Source organism: Schistocerca nitens, chromosome 4 (assembly GCF_023898315.1).
Source record: "Schistocerca nitens isolate TAMUIC-IGC-003100 chromosome 4, iqSchNite1.1, whole genome shotgun sequence".
In the NCBI taxonomy this organism is placed as follows: domain Eukaryota; kingdom Metazoa; phylum Arthropoda; class Insecta; order Orthoptera; family Acrididae; genus Schistocerca; species Schistocerca nitens.
Genome location: NC_064617.1, coordinates 793,905,031 through 793,914,365, shown reverse-complemented (window position 1 = coordinate 793,914,365; position 9,335 = coordinate 793,905,031). Strand labels below are relative to the sequence as shown.

General features: G+C 52.4%; 20 non-coding genes across 20 annotated transcripts; 4 read left to right on the top strand and 16 right to left on the bottom strand.

Annotated features, from left to right (window-relative positions):
* The first annotated feature begins 711 nt into the window (after window positions 1-711).
* Trnag-ucc (transfer RNA glycine (anticodon UCC)) lies at window positions 712-783 on the top strand. The gene has a single exon. It is a non-coding gene; the product is annotated as a tRNA-Gly (tRNA).
* A 275-nt stretch (window positions 784-1,058) lies between these two features.
* Window positions 1,059-1,140, bottom strand: Trnas-aga (transfer RNA serine (anticodon AGA)). Its single transcript has one exon. It is a non-coding gene; the product is annotated as a tRNA-Ser (tRNA).
* A 139-nt stretch (window positions 1,141-1,279) lies between these two features.
* Window positions 1,280-1,352, bottom strand: Trnak-uuu (transfer RNA lysine (anticodon UUU)). The gene has a single exon. It is a non-coding gene; the product is annotated as a tRNA-Lys (tRNA).
* A 296-nt stretch (window positions 1,353-1,648) lies between these two features.
* On the bottom strand, window positions 1,649-1,720 carry Trnae-uuc (transfer RNA glutamic acid (anticodon UUC)). The gene has a single exon. It is a non-coding gene; the product is annotated as a tRNA-Glu (tRNA).
* A 308-nt stretch (window positions 1,721-2,028) lies between these two features.
* Trnam-cau (transfer RNA methionine (anticodon CAU)) lies at window positions 2,029-2,101 on the bottom strand. Its single transcript has one exon. It is a non-coding gene; the product is annotated as a tRNA-Met (tRNA).
* Window positions 2,102-3,080: 979 nt separating this feature from the next.
* Window positions 3,081-3,152, top strand: Trnag-ucc (transfer RNA glycine (anticodon UCC)). Its single transcript has one exon. It is a non-coding gene; the product is annotated as a tRNA-Gly (tRNA).
* Window positions 3,153-3,427: 275 nt separating this feature from the next.
* Trnas-aga (transfer RNA serine (anticodon AGA)) lies at window positions 3,428-3,509 on the bottom strand. Its single transcript has one exon. It is a non-coding gene; the product is annotated as a tRNA-Ser (tRNA).
* A 139-nt stretch (window positions 3,510-3,648) lies between these two features.
* Trnak-uuu (transfer RNA lysine (anticodon UUU)) lies at window positions 3,649-3,721 on the bottom strand. The gene has a single exon. It is a non-coding gene; the product is annotated as a tRNA-Lys (tRNA).
* Window positions 3,722-4,017: 296 nt separating this feature from the next.
* Trnae-uuc (transfer RNA glutamic acid (anticodon UUC)) lies at window positions 4,018-4,089 on the bottom strand. Its single transcript has one exon. It is a non-coding gene; the product is annotated as a tRNA-Glu (tRNA).
* Window positions 4,090-4,397: 308 nt separating this feature from the next.
* Trnam-cau (transfer RNA methionine (anticodon CAU)) lies at window positions 4,398-4,470 on the bottom strand. The gene has a single exon. It is a non-coding gene; the product is annotated as a tRNA-Met (tRNA).
* Window positions 4,471-5,448: 978 nt separating this feature from the next.
* Window positions 5,449-5,520, top strand: Trnag-ucc (transfer RNA glycine (anticodon UCC)). Its single transcript has one exon. It is a non-coding gene; the product is annotated as a tRNA-Gly (tRNA).
* A 275-nt stretch (window positions 5,521-5,795) lies between these two features.
* On the bottom strand, window positions 5,796-5,877 carry Trnac-aca (transfer RNA cysteine (anticodon ACA)). Its single transcript has one exon. It is a non-coding gene; the product is annotated as a tRNA-Cys (tRNA).
* Window positions 5,878-6,016: 139 nt separating this feature from the next.
* Trnak-uuu (transfer RNA lysine (anticodon UUU)) lies at window positions 6,017-6,089 on the bottom strand. The gene has a single exon. It is a non-coding gene; the product is annotated as a tRNA-Lys (tRNA).
* A 296-nt stretch (window positions 6,090-6,385) lies between these two features.
* Trnae-uuc (transfer RNA glutamic acid (anticodon UUC)) lies at window positions 6,386-6,457 on the bottom strand. The gene has a single exon. It is a non-coding gene; the product is annotated as a tRNA-Glu (tRNA).
* A 308-nt stretch (window positions 6,458-6,765) lies between these two features.
* Trnam-cau (transfer RNA methionine (anticodon CAU)) lies at window positions 6,766-6,838 on the bottom strand. Its single transcript has one exon. It is a non-coding gene; the product is annotated as a tRNA-Met (tRNA).
* Window positions 6,839-7,817: 979 nt separating this feature from the next.
* Window positions 7,818-7,889, top strand: Trnag-ucc (transfer RNA glycine (anticodon UCC)). Its single transcript has one exon. It is a non-coding gene; the product is annotated as a tRNA-Gly (tRNA).
* A 275-nt stretch (window positions 7,890-8,164) lies between these two features.
* On the bottom strand, window positions 8,165-8,246 carry Trnas-aga (transfer RNA serine (anticodon AGA)). The gene has a single exon. It is a non-coding gene; the product is annotated as a tRNA-Ser (tRNA).
* A 139-nt stretch (window positions 8,247-8,385) lies between these two features.
* On the bottom strand, window positions 8,386-8,458 carry Trnak-uuu (transfer RNA lysine (anticodon UUU)). Its single transcript has one exon. It is a non-coding gene; the product is annotated as a tRNA-Lys (tRNA).
* Window positions 8,459-8,754: 296 nt separating this feature from the next.
* On the bottom strand, window positions 8,755-8,826 carry Trnae-uuc (transfer RNA glutamic acid (anticodon UUC)). The gene has a single exon. It is a non-coding gene; the product is annotated as a tRNA-Glu (tRNA).
* A 308-nt stretch (window positions 8,827-9,134) lies between these two features.
* Trnam-cau (transfer RNA methionine (anticodon CAU)) lies at window positions 9,135-9,207 on the bottom strand. Its single transcript has one exon. It is a non-coding gene; the product is annotated as a tRNA-Met (tRNA).
* Window positions 9,208-9,335: the final 128 nt, after the last annotated feature.

Here is a 9,335-nt window from a genome sequence, read left to right as displayed (position 1 = left end):
GCTGCGTGTATGGTTCTTCTCACAGCGAATCCTGCTATACATTCCTGAGGCTGACGCAGCTCAGGCGAGGAATCGGCGCGGCAGCATTATAGCGAGAACAGCAGAACGATGCATCGGCCGGGAATCGAACCCGGGCCGTCCGCATGCTAAGCGAGCATTCACCAATTTTTTTTTTTTTTGTTCCCATTTCTTTCCTTGCATTTGTTGGGGGCGGACGTCCGATGACGCCCGTTCAAGTTCATCGTTGACTCGGTCTTTTATTACAGAGGGCAGATAACTCTCAGACCGAACACGCTGAGCTATCGTGCCGGCAAGCCTTACGATTATGAGACTTACGCGCTGCCTACTGCACTACTGAGGCACATGCCATTGAACCACCGATGCTCGACAAGCTGCCCGTGCTTCCCGAGCACTTTTCTGCATGGGAAAGTGGGATTGCCACCCAGCGACGTCGGATACAACCGAAAAAAGTGCTACACACGTGGAGTCCTCCACTACATTGCCTTAAAACGAATGCTCATCACTATCGTGTGAGTAACCTTGCGGCCGCGGCGACTAGTCTTGCCCAAAGACGCAGCGTGCGTGGAGGCGCTACCCGAATGCGTGTGGATGCACCCTCCTACCTCGAAAAGCGCCTGCAGCTACTATCACCGTGGGCCGCTGCTGGCGGGCGGGAAGCCGACACAGCGGGGCGTTGCGAGCAGCGGCAGTGCGGTGGTGGTGTAATGGTGAGCATAGTTGCCTTCCAAGCAGTTGATCCGGGTTCGATTCCCGGCCACCGCAAGTGGCGCTGGTTTTTTCGTATGAGTATGTGAGCCGCGTGCTGTTACATGAAGGTTTTTTTCGTCGTTGCTCCACGCAGACCATCCTGTAGTATGTCCCGACTTGTCCCGACTTTGCTCGGCTGACGCGAAAGCTGACGCTTGGAATTCGCCCTTATCAAAATGACAGGCACTATAAACGGCTGTGAGAGGCGAGGTGTGGAGAGGTACCAAAACGACAGGCAAACTGCGAAATTTTCTGCTCGTTCTTCTTAAACAAAAAAAGAAAAAAACCGACGCAGTCGGTAGGACTCGAACCTACGCTCCCAGAGGGAATCTGATTTCTAGTCAGACGCCTTAACCACTCGGCCACGACTGCTCGTAACTGAAGTTTCCCTGGAATCGTGAGAAATGCAACCGGTCTGCGCAGAATGTTGACAGGAAACGAACTCTGTGCACTGATTACGGCAGGGCTACCATCGCTACGAGACGAGCCATTGCGGAAACGTTAAAATCTTCGCCCGGACAGGGACTTGAACCCTGGACCCTTAGGTTAAAAGCCTAATGCTCTACCGACTGAGCTATCCGGGCTCACCCTTGTTGTGGATGGAGCGGCTGCAAGCAATGTGAATAACTGGAACGCGTGTGTAGGCGTACTACGGTAACAGCTGGCTTCTGCCGCAACTGGCGACTTCACCGACTTCCCACTGACGCTGGTAGCAGCCCAACAGCGGACCAGTGCCACTTCTCCCTTTATTCCGGTGCCGACAGTAATTGCATCATGTGCCTGTTTTCCCCGATTACGTTCGGCCGAAGCTCCGGAGGGTGGGCGACAAACGACAGTTCGAAGGCCAAAACATGGAGCGTTGTGTGCGCAAAAACTTCCGTTCCGGTACCGGGAATCGAACCCGGGCCTCCTGGGTGAAAGCCAGGTATCCTAGCCACTAGACCACACCGGATTTGCTCGATAAGCGTGAGATCTTCTCCGTCTCCTCTCGTATTTCGTGCTGAATCTGGTCTCAGTGGTGTTCTCTGTTTGCGAGCATATTTGCGCCTACAGACTGGCATGGCGCACAGCTCGAAATTGACTATTCATTATTTTACTCATAACAAGGGAAGAGAAAGATCAAAGTTGTACGTTGTCATAATTGGAAATAAACATATTGACGCTGAGGTGTAGCCTCCTTGTGGATAACGAACGACAATTAAGTTCGTTCCCTAGCAACAGCAACGCCGTTAATTCAGCCATGATGTACAGCAAATTAAATGCCCCGGGTGAGGATCGAACTCACGACCTTAAGATTATGAGACTTACGCGCTACCTACTGCGCTACCGAGGCACGTTGCAAGCAACGTTACAGGAAACTTGGTAAGTCTCGCATATTAGAGATAGACAGTTTGCGCTTTCTCAAGAATCTGTTGTGTTGCTACACGTGCTTTCCCTACTTGCTAGATTAAACTGCTGCCGCAGCTTTTTCAACGGAACGTAGCACTGCCCGAGGTTACAGTACATCGCCCTTGCGGCACCTGAACACAGCGGCCTGTTGGGCCAGGCCGACGTTAGAGTTCAGAAATAGCACGCGACCGTCCAAGTACGGTCTACTGCGTGCTGCGTGTATGGTTCTTCTCACAGCGAATCCTGCTATACATTCCTGAGGCTGACGCAGCTCAGGCGAGGAATCGGCGCGGCAGCATTATAGCGAGAACAGCAGAACGATGCATCGGCCGGGAATCGAACCCGGGCCGTCCGCATGCTAAGCGAGCATTCACCAATTTTTTTTTTTTTTGTTCCCATTTCTTTCCTTGCATTTGTTGGGGGCGGACGTCCGATGACGCCCGTTCAAGTTCATCGTTGACTCGGTCTTTTATTACAGAGGGCAGATAACTCTCAGACCGAACACGCTGAGCTATCGTGCCGGCAAGCCTTACGATTATGAGACTTACGCGCTGCCTACTGCACTACTGAGGCACATGCCATTGAACCACCGATGCTCGACAAGCTGCCCGTGCTTCCCGAGCACTTTTCTGCATGGGAAAGTGGGATTGCCACCCAGCGACGTCGGATACAACCGAAAAAAGTGCTACACACGTGGAGTCCTCCACTACATTGCCTTAAAACGAATGCTCATCACTATCGTGTGAGTAACCTTGCGGCCGCGGCGACTAGTCTTGCCCAAAGACGCAGCGTGCGTGGAGGCGCTACCCGAATGCGTGTGGATGCACCCTCCTACCTCGAAAAGCGCCTGCAGCTACTATCACCGTGGGCCGCTGCTGGCGGGCGGGAAGCCGACACAGCGGGGCGTTGCGAGCAGCGGCAGTGCGGTGGTGGTGTAATGGTGAGCATAGTTGCCTTCCAAGCAGTTGATCCGGGTTCGATTCCCGGCCACCGCAAGTGGCGCTGGTTTTTTCGTATGAGTATGTGAGCCGCGTGCTGTTACATGAAGGTTTTTTTCGTCGTTGCTCCACGCAGACCATCCTGTAGTATGTCCCGACTTGTCCCGACTTTGCTCGGCTGACGCGAAAGCTGACGCTTGGAATTCGCCCTTATCAAAATGACAGGCACTATAAACGGCTGTGAGAGGCGAGGTGTGGAGAGGTACCAAAACGACAGGCAAACTGCGAAATTTTCTGCTCGTTCTTCTTAAACAAAAAAAGAAAAAAACCGACGCAGTCGGTAGGACTCGAACCTACGCTCCCAGAGGGAATCTGATTTCTAGTCAGACGCCTTAACCACTCGGCCACGACTGCTCGTAACTGAAGTTTCCCTGGAATCGTGAGAAATGCAACCGGTCTGCGCAGAATGTTGACAGGAAACGAACTCTGTGCACTGATTACGGCAGGGCTACCATCGCTACGAGACGAGCCATTGCGGAAACGTTAAAATCTTCGCCCGGACAGGGACTTGAACCCTGGACCCTTAGGTTAAAAGCCTAATGCTCTACCGACTGAGCTATCCGGGCTCACCCTTGTTGTGGATGGAGCGGCTGCAAGCAATGTGAATAACTGGAACGCGTGTGTAGGCGTACTACGGTAACAGCTGGCTTCTGCCGCAACTGGCGACTTCACCGACTTCCCACTGACGCTGGTAGCAGCCCAACAGCGGACCAGTGCCACTTCTCCCTTTATTCCGGTGCCGACAGTAATTGCATCATGTGCCTGTTTTCCCCGATTACGTTCGGCCGAAGCTCCGGAGGGTGGGCGACAAACGACAGTTCGAAGGCCAAAACATGGAGCGTTGTGTGCGCAAAAACTTCCGTTCCGGTACCGGGAATCGAACCCGGGCCTCCTGGGTGAAAGCCAGGTATCCTAGCCACTAGACCACACCGGATTTGCTCGATAAGCGTGAGATCTTCTCCGTCTCCTCTCGTATTTCGTGCTGAATCTGGTCTCAGTGGTGTTCTCTGTTTGCGAGCATATTTGCGCCTACAGACTGGCATGGCGCACAGCTCGAAATTGACTATTCATTATTTTACTCATAACAAGGGAAGAGAAAGATCAAAGTTGTACGTTGTCATAATTGGAAATAAACATATTGACGCTGAGGTGTAGCCTCCTTGTGGATAACGAACGACAATTAAGTTCGTTCCCTAGCAACAGCAACGCCGTTAATTCAGCCATGATGTACAGCAAATTAAATGCCCCGGGTGAGGATCGAACTCACGACCTTAAGATTATGAGACTTACGCGCTACCTACTGCGCTACCGAGGCACGTTGCAAGCAACGTTACAGGAAACTTGGTAAGTCTCGCATATTAGAGATAGACAGTTTGCGCTTTCTCAAGAATCTGTTGTGTTGCTACACGTGCTTTCCCTACTTGCTAGATTAAACTGCTGCCGCAGCTTTTTCAACGGAACGTAGCACTGCCCGAGGTTACAGTACATCGCCCTTGCGGCACCTGAACACAGCGGCCTGTTGGGCCAGGCCGACGTTAGAGTTCAGAAATAGCACGCGACCGTCCAAGTACGGTCTACTGCGTGCTGCGTGTATGGTTCTTCTCACAGCGAATCCTGCTATACATTCCTGAGGCTGACGCAGCTCAGGCGAGGAATCGGCGCGGCAGCATTATAGCGAGAACAGCAGAACGATGCATCGGCCGGGAATCGAACCCGGGCCGTCCGCATGCTAAGCGAGCATTCACCAATTTTTTTTTTTTTGTTCCCATTTCTTTCCTTGCATTTGTTGGGGGCGGACGTCCGATGACGCCCGTTCAAGTTCATCGTTGACTCGGTCTTTTATTACAGAGGGCAGATAACTCTCAGACCGAACACGCTGAGCTATCGTGCCGGCAAGCCTTACGATTATGAGACTTACGCGCTGCCTACTGCACTACTGAGGCACATGCCATTGAACCACCGATGCTCGACAAGCTGCCCGTGCTTCCCGAGCACTTTTCTGCATGGGAAAGTGGGATTGCCACCCAGCGACGTCGGATACAACCGAAAAAAGTGCTACACACGTGGAGTCCTCCACTACATTGCCTTAAAACGAATGCTCATCACTATCGTGTGAGTAACCTTGCGGCCGCGGCGACTAGTCTTGCCCAAAGACGCAGCGTGCGTGGAGGCGCTACCCGAATGCGTGTGGATGCACCCTCCTACCTCGAAAAGCGCCTGCAGCTACTATCACCGTGGGCCGCTGCTGGCGGGCGGGAAGCCGACACAGCGGGGCGTTGCGAGCAGCGGCAGTGCGGTGGTGGTGTAATGGTGAGCATAGTTGCCTTCCAAGCAGTTGATCCGGGTTCGATTCCCGGCCACCGCAAGTGGCGCTGGTTTTTTCGTATGAGTATGTGAGCCGCGTGCTGTTACATGAAGGTTTTTTTCGTCGTTGCTCCACGCAGACCATCCTGTAGTATGTCCCGACTTGTCCCGACTTTGCTCGGCTGACGCGAAAGCTGACGCTTGGAATTCGCCCTTATCAAAATGACAGGCACTATAAACGGCTGTGAGAGGCGAGGTGTGGAGAGGTACCAAAACGACAGGCAAACTGCGAAATTTTCTGCTCGTTCTTCTTAAACAAAAAAAGAAAAAAACCGACGCAGTCGGTAGGACTCGAACCTACGCTCCCAGAGGGAATCTGATTTGTAGTCAGACGCCTTAACCACTCGGCCACGACTGCTCGTAACTGAAGTTTCCCTGGAATCGTGAGAAATGCAACCGGTCTGCGCAGAATGTTGACAGGAAACGAACTCTGTGCACTGATTACGGCAGGGCTACCATCGCTACGAGACGAGCCATTGCGGAAACGTTAAAATCTTCGCCCGGACAGGGACTTGAACCCTGGACCCTTAGGTTAAAAGCCTAATGCTCTACCGACTGAGCTATCCGGGCTCACCCTTGTTGTGGATGGAGCGGCTGCAAGCAATGTGAATAACTGGAACGCGTGTGTAGGCGTACTACGGTAACAGCTGGCTTCTGCCGCAACTGGCGACTTCACCGACTTCCCACTGACGCTGGTAGCAGCCCAACAGCGGACCAGTGCCACTTCTCCCTTTATTCCGGTGCCGACAGTAATTGCATCATGTGCCTGTTTTCCCCGATTACGTTCGGCCGAAGCTCCGGAGGGTGGGCGACAAACGACAGTTCGAAGGCCAAAACATGGAGCGTTGTGTGCGCAAAAACTTCCGTTCCGGTACCGGGAATCGAACCCGGGCCTCCTGGGTGAAAGCCAGGTATCCTAGCCACTAGACCACACCGGATTTGCTCGATAAGCGTGAGATCTTCTCCGTCTCCTCTCGTATTTCGTGCTGAATCTGGTCTCAGTGGTGTTCTCTGTTTGCGAGCATATTTGCGCCTACAGACTGGCATGGCGCACAGCTCGAAATTGACTATTCATTATTTTACTCATAACAAGGGAAGAGAAAGATCAAAGTTGTACGTTGTCATAATTGGAAATAAACATATTGACGCTGAGGTGTAGCCTCCTTGTGGATAACGAACGACAATTAAGTTCGTTCCCTAGCAACAGCAACGCCGTTAATTCAGCCATGATGTACAGCAAATTAAATGGCCCGGGTGAGGATCGAACTCACGACCTTAAGATTATGAGACTTACGCGCTACCTACTGCGCTACCGAGGCACGTTGCAAGCAACGTTACAGGAAACTTGGTAAGTCTCGCATATTAGAGATAGACAGTTTGCGCTTTCTCAAGAATCTGTTGTGTTGCTACACGTGCTTTCCCTACTTGCTAGATTAAACTGCTGCCGCAGCTTTTTCAACGGAACGTAGCACTGCCCGAGGTTACAGTACATCGCCCTTGCGGCACCTGAACACAGCGGCCTGTTGGGCCAGGCCGACGTTAGAGTTCAGAAATAGCACGCGACCGTCCAAGTACGGTCTACTGCGTGCTGCGTGTATGGTTCTTCTCACAGCGAATCCTGCTATACATTCCTGAGGCTGACGCAGCTCAGGCGAGGAATCGGCGCGGCAGCATTATAGCGAGAACAGCAGAACGATGCATCGGCCGGGAATCGAACCCGGGCCGTCCGCATGCTAAGCGAGCATTCACCAATTTTTTTTTTTTTTGTTCCCATTTCTTTCCTTGCATTTGTTGGGGGCGGACGTCCGATGACGCCCGTTCAAGTTCATCGTTGACTCGGTCTTTTATTACAGAGGGCAGATAACTCTCAGACCGAACACGCTGAGCTATCGTGCCGGCAAGCCTTACGATTATGAGACTTACGCGCTGCCTACTGCACTACTGAGGCACATGCCATTGAACCACCGATGCTCGACAAGCTGCCCGTGCTTCCCGAGCACTTTTCTGCATGGGAAAGTGGGATTGCCACCCAGCGACGTCGGATACAACCGAAAAAAGTGCTACACACGTGGAGTCCTCCACTACATTGCCTTAAAACGAATGCTCATCACTATCGTGTGAGTAACCTTGCGGCCGCGGCGACTAGTCTTGCCCAAAGACGCAGCGTGCGTGGAGGCGCTACCCGAATGCGTGTGGATGCACCCTCCTACCTCGAAAAGCGCCTGCAGCTACTATCACCGTGGGCCGCTGCTGGCGGGCGGGAAGCCGACACAGCGGGGCGTTGCGAGCAGCGGCAGTGCGGTGGTGGTGTAATGGTGAGCATAGTTGCCTTCCAAGCAGTTGATCCGGGTTCGATTCCCGGCCACCGCAAGTGGCGCTGGTTTTTTCGTATGAGTATGTGAGCCGCGTGCTGTTACATGAAGGTTTTTTTCGTCGTTGCTCCACGCAGACCATCCTGTAGTATGTCCCGACTTGTCCCGACTTTGCTCGGCTGACGCGAAAGCTGACGCTTGGAATTCGCCCTTATCAAAATGACAGGCACTATAAACGGCTGTGAGAGGCGAGGTGTGGAGAGGTACCAAAACGACAGGCAAACTGCGAAATTTTCTGCTCGTTCTTCTTAAACAAAAAAAGAAAAAAACCGACGCAGTCGGTAGGACTCGAACCTACGCTCCCAGAGGGAATCTGATTTCTAGTCAGACGCCTTAACCACTCGGCCACGACTGCTCGTAACTGAAGTTTCCCTGGAATCGTGAGAAATGCAACCGGTCTGCGCAGAATGTTGACAGGAAACGAACTCTGTGCACTGATTACGGCAGGGCTACCATCGCTACGAGACGAGCCATTGCGGAAACGTTAAAATCTTCGCCCGGACAGGGACTTGAACCCTGGACCCTTAGGTTAAAAGCCTAATGCTCTACCGACTGAGCTATCCGGGCTCACCCTTGTTGTGGATGGAGCGGCTGCAAGCAATGTGAATAACTGGAACGCGTGTGTAGGCGTACTACGGTAACAGCTGGCTTCTGCCGCAACTGGCGACTTCACCGACTTCCCACTGACGCTGGTAGCAGCCCAACAGCGGACCAGTGCCACTTCTCCCTTTATTCCGGTGCCGACAGTAATTGCATCATGTGCCTGTTTTCCCCGATTACGTTCGGCCGAAGCTCCGGAGGGTGGGCGACAAACGACAGTTCGAAGGCCAAAACATGGAGCGTTGTGTGCGCAAAAACTTCCGTTCCGGTACCGGGAATCGAACCCGGGCCTCCTGGGTGAAAGCCAGGTATCCTAGCCACTAGACCACACCGGATTTGCTCGATAAGCGTGAGATCTTCTCCGTCTCCTCTCGTATTTCGTGCTGAATCTGGTCTCAGTGGTGTTCTCTGTTTGCGAGCATATTTGCGCCTACAGACTGGCATGGCGCACAGCTCGAAATTGACTATTCATTATTTTACTCATAACAAGGGAAGAGAAAGATCAAAGTTGTACGTTGTCATAATTGGAAATAAACATATTGACGCTGAGGTGTAGCCTCCTTGTGGATAACGAACGACAATTAAGTTCGTTCCCTAGCAACAGCAACGCCGTTAATTCAGCCATGATGTACAGCAAATTAAATGCCCCGGGTGAGGATCGAACTCACGACCTTAAGATTATGAGACTTACGCGCTACCTACTGCGCTACCGAGGCACGTTGCAAGCAACGTTACAGGAAACTTGGTAAGTCTCGCATATTAGAGATAGACAGTTTGCGCTTTCTCAAGAATCTGTTGTGTTGCTACACGTGCTTTCCCTACTTGCTAGATTAAACTGCTGCCG